The following is a 17202-nucleotide window of genomic DNA, read 5'->3' as shown; positions in this document are numbered from 1 at the left end:
GATAGCGTAACACTAGAGGTGTGAAAAGCTAGTATACATTTCTTACGACCTCAATAAGCATACAATTTACTACTGTTTGTGATCCTTGTCAATAAGTCATCATCTTTAGTGAGTGGGAATATAACACAGCCTCTGACATGGTATCTAGACAGAATACGTTACACATACTGCATAAATATCTAGCGGTGTGAGGGAGTTGCAAATACCGCTCACATACCGCGTTCCTTAGCCAAATGACTTTCAAAATTCACCGATTTTATCACGAGGTTGGACTGTCTGTTTGTTTCTAGTTATTGAGCTGTCTAGAGCAGGTTCCACTTTTAGCTAAAGTTTCGTTTTTGTAAAGAAATAATTCCCAGTCTATATGTTCAGAATTATGTTGCGTGAGTGATTGGTAGGATGCTGCCAGGTGCTTAATATCGAGAAGTACAGCTAAAATGGTATAATATTATAGCGAAAATATGGGTGTTCTTGTAATCGACGAGTCTGGAGATGTCTGTAGAAATGCGAGCAAGCGTAACGCGTTTGTGCAGCGGGGAAACGCCCCTCTCCTTGCACATCAGTTCTGAGAGTGACTTCGGTTCGCTGATGTAAAGGGGATGATTTGGTATGGTGAGGGATATGAATTGCATGTTTACTAGATCGAGGCGGTACTCGGTGATATATTCCCAGGTTGGAGATCGGTTTGACGTTCCAATATTCCTGTGAGTCTGGTACGTATTTGATGACCTGTTGACAACATTGCTATGTTTAGTTGTCAGTGCAAAATGGCGATTAGTGTAAAATAGTTTATTACTGTTGAGTGTAGCGTTTGTAGAAAGAAAGAACAGGATGACAGTGCATCCCTAGGACTGTTGGAGCATCGTGACATATAGGCAGTGTAAGTGTGGACATATGATAAATTTTTTGGGTGCTGTACAGATATTAAAGATAAGTGCGCTGTTTGTGTAGAATGTGCATATATTGTATTTTAAAGTTAGTGTGGCTAACACTGTAAAGTGTGTATATATTGCATTGTAAAGTTATTATTGTTTATGTTATGGGATGACTAGTGAGGATGACTGCGTGTCCTATCTTGAGGGACGTATAGATTGAGTACATGGATAACAGTGAGCGATTTTTTTATGTGGAAAATTGTATGCGCTACACATACTGAGGTCCAGCCGTCAAGAGGAGATATTAATTGTACATTGTCAGGTGTCACAATGTAGCAGTAATGGTAATATTTAATTTTAGTTACACTGGTAATTGTCTTCCTCTCTTCCAACGTTCTTGTGAATCTGGTATGTATTTGATAATGAGTAGGCAATTTTGCGTGTTTAACTGTCAGTGCAATTTAGCGATCTGTGCAAAATAAGCACAGAAAGCCTCGGAAAGAAAAAGTGGATCATGCTTCGATACCGGCTGCATCACTAATTTGGCGGGTAAATACGATAAGAGCGAATCAGAATGCTCGACTGATTGTGGTGGGATATAGGAGGGAACGTTTGCGTATGTTGATAGCTGGAACGGTACCACGTTAGGAGCGTTGGGAAGAGTGGATTCGATGTTATTTTCGTAAACAGGTTCTTTTATGGGAAAAATTTCCGTGCACACAACCTGAGACATATAGAAAGCGAGCGTTAACTATTTCTCGGACATTATACAATTTCAGAGAGGTTGAATTGTGTGTTATTTTTTTACAGTGTCATGTGACGTAAGAATAGCGTTGAGAATGTTTTAGATGGCGAGTAGTCTAGCAGACGTTTTGCGGCGAGGCGAGAGCCACGCTGTGTAGTTAAGTATGGTTAAAGGTGTGTGTGTCTCAACACACCCTGTGCTATTATGCCTTCAATGGCAGAGACAAGCAGCACCTGGGGATTCCAGGCATATGACACTGGCTTGAGCCCTGCTTGGAATACAACTTTCACCGGTGTTTGGCAACGCTGGCTCAGGGACGATGACGGAGCGCGCGGGACCCTAGCTGCGGCCGCCTCACTTCGCGAGGGTTGTGGCACGCGCGGACCAGCTTTTCTCGCGTCATCGTAGGTGTCTAGGTGAACACGTATTTGGATAGGAATTTCAAGGGCGAGAAGTATGAATGCGGCTGTCGCCACCTAATATTTTGCGGAAGCCGAGCAGGGATCTGTGCGCGGTTTGACAGGTGGCAGGCGTGTGACTTCGCGGGGGACAGGGGGTGGTGGAGGGTGCTGCACGCCTCTGTTGCATTGTTTTGCGAGCGGCCCTTAGTCTGTTCTATGCGTTATTTGGACAGTTTACGGGTACTGAGCGTGTTTGCAGAGATGTATACTGCATTATTTAGGAGCAGTTTGCTATTGTGTACTGTAATTAGGAGTTGTTTGCGCGTCGGTGGGCTGTGCAGCATGACCCCACGCACATCTGGGTGGGTGTTTTGTGATAATGTGATAAATATAATGCATGCCTATTTCTTACTCTCCCCAGCAGCCCAGAGCAGGCTGAGTCGTTTTCCCTCACCATCTTGGTTTACATCAGGAAACGGACGACAGCGTCCTCTGCTGGTGGTACTGAGTACTAGACCTCATGGAGAACATGCTGTTTGCCACTTGTGTCAGCAGCTGGTGTCACGGTGGCGTCTGCTGACGGCGACGAAATGTACTAAGCCAGTTGGGGGTCTGGAGCTTGTCGTGAACCCACTAGGTGGCGCCATCTTGGATTACAGTACATGCGTCATTACAGCGTCCTCTAATGGCATCGATATGAACTAAGTCAGTTGGGCTATGGACTCAGTGGTGAATACACTCGGTGGTGGTGCTGCCTCTAATTGTTTGAATAAAGACTGGTGTATGATTTCGACAGTCGATGATTAGCAGGGAGAGTGTTTTAGATGGATTATTATTTTGACAATTTAGGAGTTGTTTGGCTATCTGGACGTAAATGTATTGCATTATTTATGAGTGGTTCGCATGTCTGTAGGTTGTGCAATGGGTTGTTTTTGACGCTTTAGAATTAGCAAGCGTGTGTGTAGAGTCTTATAAATGAGTTATGTAGGAGTGGTTTGCAGGTCTGTATGCTGTGGGGCATGTCAGTGCGTGTGTTCTGTGATACATATACTCCATCCCTAAATAAAATGCACCCAAATAAATAAAGTACACTCCTTCCTCTCTCCATCAGCCTAGTGCGGGCTGAGTCCATTTACCGCCCGCCCCTAGGGAGAGGTGGCGGTCTGGCGATGTAGGTTAGTGGTGGTGGTGGGCTTCGTTTGCTGCAATTTTCTTATGTTGGTAGCGAAAACGGAAGTGAGCTTTGTTTACTGCCAGATTTCACACTTGGCGCCGTATCCTAGGAGGAAGTAGCAGTCTGGTAGATGAGGTTAGTACAAGTGTCCTTTCTTTCCCCCAATTTTCTTAGGTCGATAGCGAAAGCAGATGTGACTTTTCTTTGCTGCCAGAATTCAAACTCGGCAACGGTTTCTAGGAAGAGGTGGCGGTCTGGTCCTTGAAAAGTAATTGAAACTAGGTAGTTGAAAGTATAGTGAACACTTTTTCATACGTATATGAAATTGTAAATTGAATTATTTAATATGATTAAAACTGAAATGCAATTAAGTGCTTAGGTAATTGATAGTTTAGATGCCCAATGTGGGTGTTAGCATATTTACAGAAGACTATGTCTTGCGCATGTATGGAGGTGGTGCGGAGGGTGTGTGACGTAAGGGGTCGGACGCCCGCAGGCCGGTGGCTAGGCACGTGTCTTGCTATAATGCGTGCGTGTGTGTGAGAGAGAGCAGACGATCTTGTGTCATCACGCTGCGTCACGGTAGCGTCCTCTGGTGGTCACGATATGAACTAAGCCACTTGAGCTCTGGAGCTCGTAGTGGATACATCGGGTGCAGCCATCTTGAATAACGGTACTTGCGTCATGATCTGATGTCAGGAGAGTGCCCTCTGGTGGCACTAATATGAACTAAGCCAGTTGGAGTCCAGACCCAGTGGAGAACACATCTACTTGAAATTGGTTAAATAATTAAGACAAGTCAGTTTTTCCCGCCATTATCGTAGGTGTGCCGGATTATCATGTTGGAATTTGAACTTCGCGGGATTTTTATTGGGGAGGGGGTTAGGTTAGTGGAGGTAGGCCAAGTGTACAATCTTACACCACGTGGTGGATACATTGGGTGCAGCCATCTTGAATAACGGTACTTGTGTCACGATCTGACGTCACAGTTGCGCTTTCTGGTGTCGGTGATATGAAATAGACTCTGGACCTCATGATGGTGGATACACTGGGTGCAGCCATCTTGAATAACAGTGTTGTGTGATGATCTGATATAAGGGTGGCACCCTCTGCTGACGAGATTATGAACTAAGCCAGTGGGAGTCCGGATCTCATGGCAAACGCACCTGCATGATATTGTTTAAATAATAATAATAATAAAGACAAGTCCGGTTTTCCCGCCATTATCGTGCTGGAATTTGAACTTGCCGCCATTTTCTAGGGGGTTGGGTGTTAGGTTAGTGAACGTAGCCCAGTTGATCTATTTTCCCGCCATTTTCGTGGTGTGACGCATTATCCTGCTGGAATTTAAATTTTTTTCCGGAGGATTAGGTTAATGGAGGTAATCCAATTGCCCTATCTTCCCACCAAAATTCAAACATCCCACCAAAATCCGCCATCTTGGATGATGTCATGCGCTGTTACTAAGTCTATACGCCGCCATCTTGCATGGCGTCATCGCCGCCATCTTGGATACATATGGCAACAATGGAATGTGGGGTGGCACCTGAAGCCCCCCTACTTTCAATCACAGTCTATGTCAAACACTACCTTCCAGAAGATATCACATGCCACATGCCACAACAATCGTGGTATCTGTAATGTATAGTAATTCTAGTAAGTCCCTTTTCTGCTTTGTGGTATTTGTGTTAGAAATCTTTTACTTTTTTGCCATTTACACCAAACAAATGATCAAATAAAGATTTTATGCAGTTATTAGGTCGGCAACAGCATGATGTCACGATCATTGTATCACTCAACATCGATATCACAGTCAGTCGATACAGCTGTATGTTATCTACGCTATTCAGGGACAGCATCCTACATATGTCAGCACCAGACCACAACACGAAAAACCAGACACAGGATCAGCCTACATCCCCACCACAGGATCACGTACAGCCACCGGCGGACGACCTAACAATAACACCTCCAGTACCACCTACTCAGCCAGTACCGGTGTCACGAACAGGCAGACTGCTGCGCCGACCAAGACATCTAGACGATTACGAGCATCTCCAGAGACGACCTGCACCAAACCGCAACACAGCTTCAGCACTCCATACCTTTGAGGAGCCGTGTGTGGACAAGCTCTATGGGCTTCCATCGCCAAGAATATCGTTGGAAAAACATTATCTCTGAACCCATGCGCAGTGTTTTCTGAGACGCCAAGTGTTTAAGTTGTATCTGTCCGTATTATGTGTGTAAATAAATATTGCATATGTGAATCGGTAATGTTGACAGTCATAACACGTCATGAACATCGTGTTCGTTACCCAAATCCAACAGCAGTAAGCTGAAACTGCTCATTGTGAACTATATAGTAGTGAACAATCAAGACGGATCCTTATGAATAAAATGTCAAACATGACTGCGAACTTGGTTTAGTCTTTCAGTTGCTAAGAGCATGTAATTCATCTGTGGAAGACGTAGCTTACAAAATCCTCGTTCAATGGAATCTCGAGAAGGGAATTGCATCTAGTATGAGTCATTTAAGCCAAAAGTTGTATAAAGCTTTAGTTTTGTTTTGAAATAATATATAACTGCATAAAATCTTTATTTGATCATTTGTTTGGTGTAAATGGCAAAAAGAGTAAAAGATTTCTAACACAAATACCACAAAGCAGAAAAGGGAGTTACTAGAATTACAATTAGAGATGTTAAGAAAAGTGTCGGGTAGCATGGGCCATTCAACAAAAAACAGATTTTTGAACAAAAAAGATGTTCTCGCGGGTAACAAACAAACTAATCCGTTTATATATCTAGCGCACAAGATAATAAAAAAACATCTTGTTAAAAAACCTATCAACTTGTAGTTAACTGAACCTCACAGAACACTTTAAATTTGTGGGGATATATGTATATGTACCTCAATGCTTCCTTAATAATTTAATGTTTAAGAGTATTCTGTAGAAAGTAACTCCATTTTTTGCCAATTTCCCCTAAATGGTTTTTTTATGACATTTATTTTTTACATTTGTTGACATGTGTTTAGAATTTCTCGAAATCATCGCGCCCAGCTATTTTCAAAAAAATATATTATTCAGGTTTAAATGCAAAGTAAATTAAAGCATCTTGCTTAAGTATTGGCTTTCCTTTGTGTGCATCTAAACTACATCGTTTGTTAGTTTACCCAAGGAAACTACTCAGTTTTACTTTCCATTTAAATATACCGGAAATAATATATTGCGTAAAAGATTGCTTAATTTTTGTTGACAATTTCATATTTTCCCCCTGTATCCGCAGCATCTAAGCCACACATTGTGTTCCATATTGTGTGGTCTTGTGCTTGCTTCCTCATCACCGCCAATCGATCATATGGATTGAAGCGTGCTAGTTTCTTATCTGGCCACCAATTTCAGCGAAAGTTTAATTTTATGTTGATTACAGAACAAGACGTTTCCCAGGTCACCAAGTGATACAATTAGTCATGAACGTTCTTCCCATTTTCTCTGTGACTTGCAAGATTTTCTCGGAGCACAGTTTCTGTAACACAATTGTCAGACTAATAACGAAACCTAAACATAGCTTGTCGATAATACGATATAGAAGCAGTTTCACTTTAGAAACTATCTCCTTTGCAACGAAAACGCGGTATTATTTAGTTTCTAACACTGACGACGGTGGAGCAATATTTAATGCTATCGAGTTATTATCAAACATCAAGTTCATTTCCAGTGTCTGGCTACCGAGCTTAAAACGTTCATAATAGGCATATCACCGATCCTCACAGGAGTTTCTTGCATTAAATTAATTTAAAAAAAAAAAAAAATTATGGTTCCGCCCGGGATCGAACCGGGGACCTTCTGCGTGTAAAGCAGACGTGATAACCACTACACCACGGAACCACGATGCAACATGTCTCTAAAGGACTGATACACTAACCCCCGGAAAAGTACTTCCCACGTTTATTACACAAGGTTTTTGAGTTTATTATTTAGTAAGCAGCGTCTCAACTGCAGTTTTTTATAGTACTTTTCTGGATGTTGATATGAGATTGGGGAAATGAGACGAGCAAATAATACAGTTTACTTAACATGGATGTAAGATATATTGTATTGTAATTGAAGTGGGCCCTTTCCCAAATTTCTAACTTTTCGAATAACGTGATTTCACGTGTATGTGAAAGTTATCAACATGTCATGCCTTTAATTATAATCGCATCTCTGTTAAATGTTTTACTAGGGCTGTGTCGTACCAAAAACGGCAATTGGCGCAGGGCCTAGTTACATCAAAGAAGTATTGTTGTTCACATTGCTTTAAAAAAAATTCCTTTCTTAAATATAAGATGTTTAGTTCTCCCACAAACTTTCGTTCCCCATTTCATTACGCAAATGCTGTGTAATTGTCAAGGGATATAACGATCCAGGGCCAATTTAATGTTGCGCGTGGACCATAATTTTCTGAAGTATTGGGTGTCGATTAGGCACTATTGTTAATAGTTGTTACTGTCGTATATGTACGTATTATTTACTTTCATATAGTATGTGAAGGTAATGTCCAATAAAATTTTATGTCACTGATTTTAGAATTAACAAATGCAGTGGTCCTTAATTTTGGATTATTATGTGGGCAACATAATTACTTAAGCACAAAATTGAAATAAATTTTTTTTACCTATACCTACATAGATCGTCTATAGGCCTTACGCTGAAACTGATCAATTAAATAGGATGAGTTAGGTAACCACTGTTCTATATTTTTAACGTGGTTCGAATTAGATGCAAGCAGAAATGATGATTGCCCACCGTTGCAGGTGCTGATAATCTAAAAATTGGTTATCAGTTATTACAGGCTATGTTAAAAAACTAAATGCCTCGTACTAAGAATTTTTGAAGTTTAGGCCTCTGGATAGAACAAAATTTCGCAATACAGTCCACCCTATTGTGCCACATTGCGACACACCGATAGGGAAAGTCTAATCTACACAGTGATTAGTGGTTGGGTTTGGAAACGTACATTGCGACATTCGGACGGAGAAAATGAAGACATCACTGAATGGCCCACATATTAAAGCACTGTGAAACATATACAAATGATTAAAGCACGATAGGCAAACAATCTTTAAAGATACACTCTGCCTCATCCTAGTATTATTGAAAGTAACAAAAATAGTACCAGTATCGCAAAAAAGATCTAAGTGATCTAGGTTATCGCCACCTCTAATTCAAACGAACAGCTGTCAGACTTCCTAATACTACGGTTGTCCGATTGTTTTGGTTAGAGCCGTAGGTCATTTATGCGAAGATATATCAACAATCGATCTTTAGTCTAGCTCTGGTAACAATGTAAATCAAATAATCACTATTGACAATACTGCGACGCAAGATTGTAATACTGCACAATTGTGGAGCATGTTAGATACAAATAACGGTAATTTGTAGAAAGAGAAATGTGATTAATAAAATATAATTGCGTCGATGTATTCTTCAAACTTTCGAAAACACACATACGGTACTATTATGTGGACGTCTGTTATTTCCAGTGTTTTAAAACTACTGCTCCACTGCCTCACTATAAATTTTTGCTTGAAAATCGCTGACAAGACCTTACACGTCCTCCACACAGTTCCGATGTCTCCCCATGTAACTTCTATATTTTTTGGAGGCATGAGGAAGGACATTCAGTGCCACTGATTTCCTTCAGACACAGAAGTGCACGCCTGGGTGGCATTCGTGGTTCTGTAGTCACAAACATTTTTCCATGAAGACATTAACCATTTTGTCTCACACTAGGATAACTGCATTGACAGTTATAGTGATTATTTTTTGAAAAATAAACAGTTTACTTACATCTTATCCATTTGTCTCGTTTTCATTTGAATGCCCCTTATACACCTAGGAAGTGGTGATTCTGTGGAAATCCCCTCAGATCATATGATACTGATAATTTAAACGTATACACAAAACAGTCAGTACAAATATTTGATTTAAATGCAAACACCGATATACTTAAAATGGAGGTAAAAAATAACAAAAGGAATAACAGACTTTCAACAGTACCTTTACTAGGTTTGTCAAGGAATCAAATTTTGGAAAAAAATTCTATTAAACTTTATGCGTCAGCTCAACCAGTACATATACTACTGCTTAGCACAACTCTGTTGTTGAGTGTAATACTATTGCAACGAAAGCACATCTCGACAGCAAACTGATTCCCACAATCTACAGCTTCTTCCCTACATTGGGCCCATTACTGAGGAACGCCATATACCTTCCAGTGACAGTACACACATTAGATCCCCTCAAGCTCAATATTATAGACCAAGATGGACATCTAGTCTACTTTTGCAGTGAAGGAATTGTACTGTGTTTACACTTGAAGCAGAACCAGCATGGGTGTAAGGTATAAAACTGATACACGCAGCTCTCAGTACACGACACCATTGTGGAAACACACTGTTATAGCTCAGGATAATTATAAATTCCTTAAATTGCTAGGTTTGAAACCACACAATGACATCACTCGATACAACCATCACAGTTCAATGTTAAAGGCAGCTTATCCATCAGGAATATTTCTCTCACATACCTTTTGTTTCTGCAATATTTCGTAGTAATGATGGAATTAGCATTCTCATTGAACACCAGAATGCTTTAACATTTGTAGGGAACAGCTTCACATACTTAAAGGAAAACTTGTAGAAAAGAATGGAGTCCCTACAGAGTCATTGAAATGTACACGTAAAGCTTTCACATTCCTGTTCCAGGAAATAAGATACAAACTGAACAGTGTCGAAATTGACCATACAAGAAATGTTGTGATCATATCAATCCTTATAAAATATGTTTCCCTTTCAACTACAGATATGAATGGTTTTTAAGAATCCACAATGGTTCATAGACATTTCAAATGACACATCGATAAGTGACTACTAGTGCTTTAGTGGATGTATATCACTCAGGAAGCTAACGGGGTATTTTCAGGACGCGAAATGAGCTATTGTGAAAGCAAAGCAAGAACTAATTATGGTACAAAGTGCAACAACAACAGCTCGTACATTGTTGTTGTGGTCTTCAGTCCTGAGACTGGTTTGATGCAGCTCTCCATGCTACTCTGTCCTGTACAAGCTTCTTCATCTCCCAGTACCTACTGCAGCCTACATCCTTCTGAATCTGCTTAGTGTATTCATCTCTTGCTCTCCCTCTACGATTTTTACCCTTCACGCTGCCATCCAATACTAAACTGGTGATCCCTTGATGCCTCAGAATATGCCCCACCAACCGATCCCTGCTCCTAGTCAAGTTGTGCCACAAATTTCTCTTCTCTCCAATTCTATTCAATACCTCCTCATTAGTTACGTGATCTACCCAACTAATCTTCAGCATTCTTCTGTACCACTTCCATACATGGCTACACTCCATACAAATACTTTCAGAAAAGACTTCCTGACATTTAAATCTATACTCGATATTAACAAATTTCTCTTCTTCAGAAACGCCTTCCTTGCCATTGCCAATCTACGTTTTATATCCTCTCTGCTTCGACAATCATCAGTTATTTTGCTCCCCAAATAGCAAAACTCCTTTACTACTTTAAGTGTCTCATTTCCTAATCTAATTCCCTCAGCATCACCCGACTTAATTCGACTACATTCCATTATCCGTGTTTTACTTTTGTTGATGTTCATCTTTTACCCTCCATTCAAGACACTGTCCATTCCGTTCAACTGCTCTTCCAACTCCTTTGCTGTCTCTGACAGAATTACAATGTCATCGGCGAACCTCAAAATTTTTTATTTCTTCTCCATGGATTTTAATACCTACTCCGAACTATTCTTTTGTTTCCTTTACTGCTTGCTCAATATACAGATTGAATAGCATCGGGGAGAGGCTACAACACTGTCTCACTGCCTTCCCAACCACTGCTTATCTTTCATGTTCCTCGACGCTTAGAACTGCTATCTGCTTTCTGTACAAATTGTAAATAGCCTTTCACTCCCTGAATTTTACCCCTGCCACCTTCAGAACAGTTTGGATTCCGTAGAAACGTTGGAACACGTGAGGCAATACCAACCTTACGACTTATCTTAGAAGAAAGATTAAGAAAAGGCAAACCTACGTTTCTAGCATTTGTAGACTTAGAGAAAGCTTTTGACAATGTTAACTGGAATACTCTCTTTTAAATTCTGAAGGTGGCAGGGGTAAAATACAGGGAGCGAAAGGCTATTTACAATTTGTACAGAAAGCAGATGGCGGTTATAAGAGTCGAGGGGCATGAAAGGGAAGCAGTGGTTGGGAAAGGAGTGAGACAGGGTTGTAGCCTCTCCCCGATGTTATTCAATCTGTATATTGAGCAAGCTGTAAAGGAAACAAAAGAAAAATTCGGAGTAGGTATTAAAATTCATGGAGAAGAAATAAAAACTTTGAGGTTCGCCGATGACATTGTAATTCTGTCAGAGACAGCAAAGAACTTGGAAGAGCAGTTGAACGGAATGGACAGTGTCTTGAAAGGAGGATATAAGATGAACATCAACAAAAGCAAAACGAGGATAATGGAATGTAGTCAAACTAAATCAGGTGATGCTGAGGGAATTAGATTAGGAAATGAGACACTTAAAGTAGTAAAGGAGTTTTGCTATTTAGGGAGCAAAATAACTGATGATGGTCGAAGTAGAGAGGATATAAAATGTAGATTGGTAATGGGAAGGAAAGCGTTTCTGAAGAAGAGAAATTTGTTAACATCGAGTATAGATTTAAGCGTCAGGAAGTCGTTTCTGAAAGTATTTGTATGGAGTGTAGCCATGTATGGAAGTGAAACATGGACGATAACTAGTTTGGACAAGAAGAGAATAGAAGCTTTCGAAATGTGGTGCTACAGAAGAATGCTGAAGATAAGTGGGTAGATCACGTAACTAATGAGGAGGTATTGAATAGGATTGGGGAGAAGAGAAGTTTGTGGCACAACTTGACTAGAAGAAGGGATCGGTTGGTAGGACATGTTTTGAGGCATCAAGGGATCACAAATTTAGCACTGGAGGGCAGCGTGGAGGGTAAAAATCGTAGAGGGAGACCAAGAGATCAGTACAGTAAGCAGATTCAGAAGGATGTAGGCTGCAGCAGGTACTGGGAGATGAAGAGGCTTGCACAGGATAGAGTAGCATGGAGAGCTGCATCAAACCAGTCTCAGGACTGAAGACCACAACAAACAACAACCTTCAGAATTTGAAAGAGAGTATTCCAGTCAACATTTTCAAAAGCTTTCTCTAAGTCTACAAATGCTAGAAACGTAGGTTTGCCTTTCCTTAATCTTTCTTCTAAGATAAGTCGTAGGGTCAGTATTTCCTCACGTGTTCCAACATTTCTACGGAATCCAAACTGATCTTCCTCGAGGTCTGCTTCTACCAGCTTTTCCATTCGTCTGTAAAGAATTCGCCTTAGTATTTTGTAGCTGTGACTTATTAAACTGATAGTTCGGTAATTTTCACATCTGTCAACACCTGCTTTCTTTGGGATTGGAATTATTATATTCTTCTTGAAGTCTGAGGGATTTCGCCTGTCTCATACGTCTTGCTCACCAGATGGTAGAGTTTTGTCAGGACTGGCTCTCCCAAGGCTGTCAGTTCTAATGGAATGTTGTCTACTCCCGGGGCCTTGTTTCGAATTAGGTCTTTCAGTGCTCTGTCAAACTCTTCACGCAGTATTATATCTCCTATTTCATCTTCATCTACCTCCTCTTCCATTTCCGTAATATTGTCCTCAAGAACATCGTCCCTGTATAGACCCTCTATATACTCCCTCTACCTTTCTGCTTTCCCTTCTTTGCTTAGAACTGGGTTTCCATCTGAGCTCTTGATATTCATACAAGTGGTTCTCTTTTCTCCAAAGGTCTCTTTAATTTTCCTGTAGGCCGTATCTATCTTACCCCTCGTGAGCTACGCCTCTACATCCTTACATTTGTCCTCTAGCCATCCTTGCTTAGCCATTTTGCACTTCCTGTCGATTTCATTTTTGAGACGTTTGTATTCCTTTTTGCCTGCTTCACTTACTGCATTTTTGTACTTTCTCCCTTCATCGATTAAATTCAATATTTCTTCTGTTACCCAAGGATTTCTACTAGCCCTCGTCTTTTTACCTACTTGATCCTCTGCTGCCTTCACTACTTCATCCCTCAGAGCTACCCATTCTTCTTCTACCGTATTTCTTTCCCCCATTCCTGTCAATTGTTTCCTTATGCTCTCCCTGAAACTCTGTACAACAACTGGTTTAGTCAGTTTATCCAGGTCCCATTTCCTTAAATTCCCACCTTTTTGCAGTTTCTTCAGTTTTAATCTACGGTTCATAACCAATAGATTGTGGTCAGTGTCCACTTCTGCCCCTGGAAATGTCTTACAGTTTAAAATCTGGTTCCTAAATCTCTGTCTTACCATTATATAATCTATCTGAAACCTTCTAGTATCTCCAGGGTTCTTCCACGTATACAACCTTCTTTCATGATTCTTGAACCAAGTGTTAGGTATGATTAAGTTATGCTCTGTGCAAAATTCTACCAGGCGGCTTCCTCTTTCATTTCTTAGCCCCAATCCATATTCACCTACTACGTTTCCTTCTCTTCCTTTTCCTACTGTCGAATTCTAGTCACCCATGACTATTAAATTTTCGCCTCCCTTCACTACCTGAATAATTTCTTTTATCTCATCATACATTTCATCAATTTCTTCATCATCTGCAGAGCTAGTTGGCATATAAACTTGTACTACTGTAGTAGGCGTGGGCTTCGTGTCTACCTTGACCACAATAATGCGTTCACTATGCTGTTTGTAGTAGCTTAACCGCACTCCTATTTTTTTTATGCATTATTAAACCTACTCCTGCATTACCCCTATTTGATTTTGTATTTATAGCCCCGTATTCACCTGACCAAAAGTCTTGTTCTTCCTGCCACAGAATTTCACTAATTCCCACTATATCTAACTTTATCTAGCATTAACCTATCCATTTCCCTTTTTAATTTTTCTAACCCACCTGCCGATTAAGGGATCTGACACTCCACGCTCCGATCCGTAGAACGCCAGTTTTCTTTCTCCTGATAACGACGTCCTCTTGAGTAGTCCCCGCCCGGAAATCCCAATGGGGGACTATTTTATCTCCGGGATATTTTACCCAAGAGGAAGCCATCATCATTTAATCACACAGTAAAGCTGCATGCCCTCGGGAAAAATTACGGGTGTAGTTTCCCTTTGCTTTCAGCCGTTCGCAGTACCAGCACAGCAAGGCCGTTTTGGTTAGTGTTACAAGGCCAGGTCAGTCAATCATCCAGACTGTTGCCCCTGCAACTACTGAAAAGGCAGCTGCCCCTCTTCAGGAACCACACGTTTGTCTGGCCTCTCAAAAGATACCCCTCCGTTGTGGTTGCACCTACGGACAGCTATCTGTATCGCTGATGCACGGGGCGGGGGGGGGATGGGGAGCTCATACATACAGGGCAGTATACTAACCCTGAAGGCAATAAGATTGTGCTTGAGAAATTATTAGAAAATGCCTCATATTTCTGTAGCTGACAAGCAGTTTTCAAAGCATTTAAAGGTACTGAATGTTGCTATTCAATTGCCATTACTTTTCTGTTCATGGGGCTATCTGAATATCATATACTATCATAGGCGCCGACTACATGGGGCTTGAGGGGGCTCAAGTCCCCTCAGAAATTCGTTTGGGGGGGGGGGGGGGAGGCGGAGGCGCCCACCCATTAATTTAAGAAAATTATTAATTATATTATGTTTTGTAAGATCACAAAATTATGTTGGATTTTTATTTTCCTTGTTTGACGACAGTTACCTTTTAAAATACATTCAGTAATGAGTTAAAACAATTATCACAGTAGTAAGCAGGTTAACTGAAAACGAGTGGTGTAAATCATGATAGTGCTACAGTGCTGTGGACGCACTTAGAATTTGTCCCGGTGCGCGAACCTTCGGGTAAAGTCTGGCGCTAGCCAGAATTTTTTATTTTCCTTGTTTGACGATAGTTACCTTTTAAAATAAATTCAGTAATGAGTTAAAACAAATAATTATCACAGTAGTAAGCAGGTTAACTGCAAAGGAGTGCTCCGGGCACACTTGGAATTTGTCCCGGTGCGCGAACCTTCGGGTAAAGTCTGGCGTTTACGGGCCAGCGCTGCGGCTGCAGCGACAGATACAGGACTTCAGCAGATTCGTCTAGAACCCTAGAACCCTCCTTGACGCTTTGAGACATTACGATGCCGCGGCTAAATAAAGCCCACCCTGCTGTCGCAATCATTCAGTGCGGATAGTTTCGTTCAGTGCATGCTGCATACGTGTTCCGAATGTAGTGTCTAGAGGACTATTCTATATGACCATATTTTATTCTTTTTCTTTAGTCTCTTAGTGTATTGTGAATTAAGTTTGCAAAGGATAAATTTGCTACCAATAAGGCGTGCTTGGAAGTTGATGATACTAAAAGCCAATCTCCAATAAATATTGTGTCGTCAATTGCTTCGTCGTCTTCAGGCGAGAACCGTTCACAGCCGAAACATGGACAATCCTGTAAGGGAAGATCATATCAGAAGTGTTGGTGGATCAAATATACATGGTTAGAATATGAAGCATCTACCGAAAAAGTTTTCTGCAAAACCTGCAAAGAGGGAGATGCTAAAATTCTTTTTGCAATTTTCTTCAAAAAAAGAAGATGCATTTACTTCCGTAGGGTTTTCTAAGTGGAAAAAAGCTTTGGAAAAATTCCGCCTTCATGAAAATACGTTTACGTACAAAGAAGGTTTTCTGAAACTAAATTCTATCACTAACAGAAGTGTGGCCTCCCAATTGAATGAACAGTTAGATAATGATATGAAGAAAGGCCGCTTAGCTCTTGAGACAATTTTTACAACCATGCAATTTTTATGTCAACAAGGACTAGCAATTAGAGGACACAAAGATGTAAACCTAAATTTATTTCAATTGTTGTAACTCCGAAAGAATGACATACCTGAGTTTAAAGATTGGTTAGGGCGTTCGGGGTATAAGTGGACGTCCCACGATATTCAAAACGAGATCATTGATCTACTAGGAAAGTCTGTGTTTAGAAAGGTATTGGCTTCAATCAAGGAGACTGAACATTTTTCTATTATGGTTGACGAAACAAGTGATTCTTCGATCATGAACAAGTGTCATTTTGTATTGGAACTGTCGATGATTCCTTAATCATCAACGAAGACTTTATTGACTTATACCAGACCCCAACACTGAATCACAAACTACGTTTAGTATTTTAAAAGACGTTTTTGCTCGTCTTAGTTTGTCAATGGACAACTTAAGAAGACAGTGCTATGATGGTGCCTCGAATATGAGAGGTAAGTTCAAAGGATTAAAAAAATTAGTTTTGGATATACAACCAAAAGAACGTCATGTACACTGCACGTCTCACAGTTTAGACTTGGCAGTTGTAGACAGTCTCCCCCATCTTAAATCTATGAGGGATATTATGGCTTTAGCCAAGGACCTAATAAACACTGTAAGGGAATGCAACAAAAAGATGGTTTTCAGAAGCATACGCTGTGAGAGCACCAACGACCTAGCTGGTCTGTGACCTCTTTGCCCGACTCCATGAAGCGCGAGCTTCTAGTATCTTGACAATATATAGTTACCCTTAAAAGTCATTCCGCGTTTCTTTCCGTAGCCTCTATGCGACCCTGAAATATGTAGCGTCAACTTCATCTAATGTGCCAAATAATATTTTACCTACTTGTCTGTACTGTTCATTGTCCATATTTCAGTTCCGCATAGGTTACACCCCAGACCAATATTTTCAGAAAAGACTTTCGAACACTTAACTTTCAATTCGACATTAACATATTTCTCTTTCCCTTCTGTTTAAATTTAGCATTTTTCATCTTCTTTATTTCTGCTATCGTCAGTTATATTGCGGCCCAAATAGCACAACTGCTTTTAGTGTCTGATTCCCCAATGCCCATCAGCTTCAGAATTTTAAAGAGTGAATGTCACACAACATCGTC

At 40.6% G+C, this 17202-nt stretch overlaps 1 non-coding gene across 1 annotated transcript; it reads right to left on the bottom strand.

Moving 5' to 3' along the window:
- Positions 1 to 7009: 7009 nt before the first annotated feature.
- Trnav-uac (transfer RNA valine (anticodon UAC)) lies at positions 7010 to 7082 on the bottom strand. Its single transcript has one exon. It is a non-coding gene; the product is annotated as a tRNA-Val (tRNA).
- Between the last annotated feature and the right edge of the window lie 10120 nt (positions 7083 to 17202).

The sequence above is a fragment of the Schistocerca serialis genome, chromosome 1 (assembly GCF_023864345.2).
Source record: "Schistocerca serialis cubense isolate TAMUIC-IGC-003099 chromosome 1, iqSchSeri2.2, whole genome shotgun sequence".
NCBI lineage: Eukaryota > Metazoa > Arthropoda > Insecta > Orthoptera > Acrididae > Schistocerca > Schistocerca serialis.
This window is presented reverse-complemented; position numbering and strand designations above follow the sequence as displayed.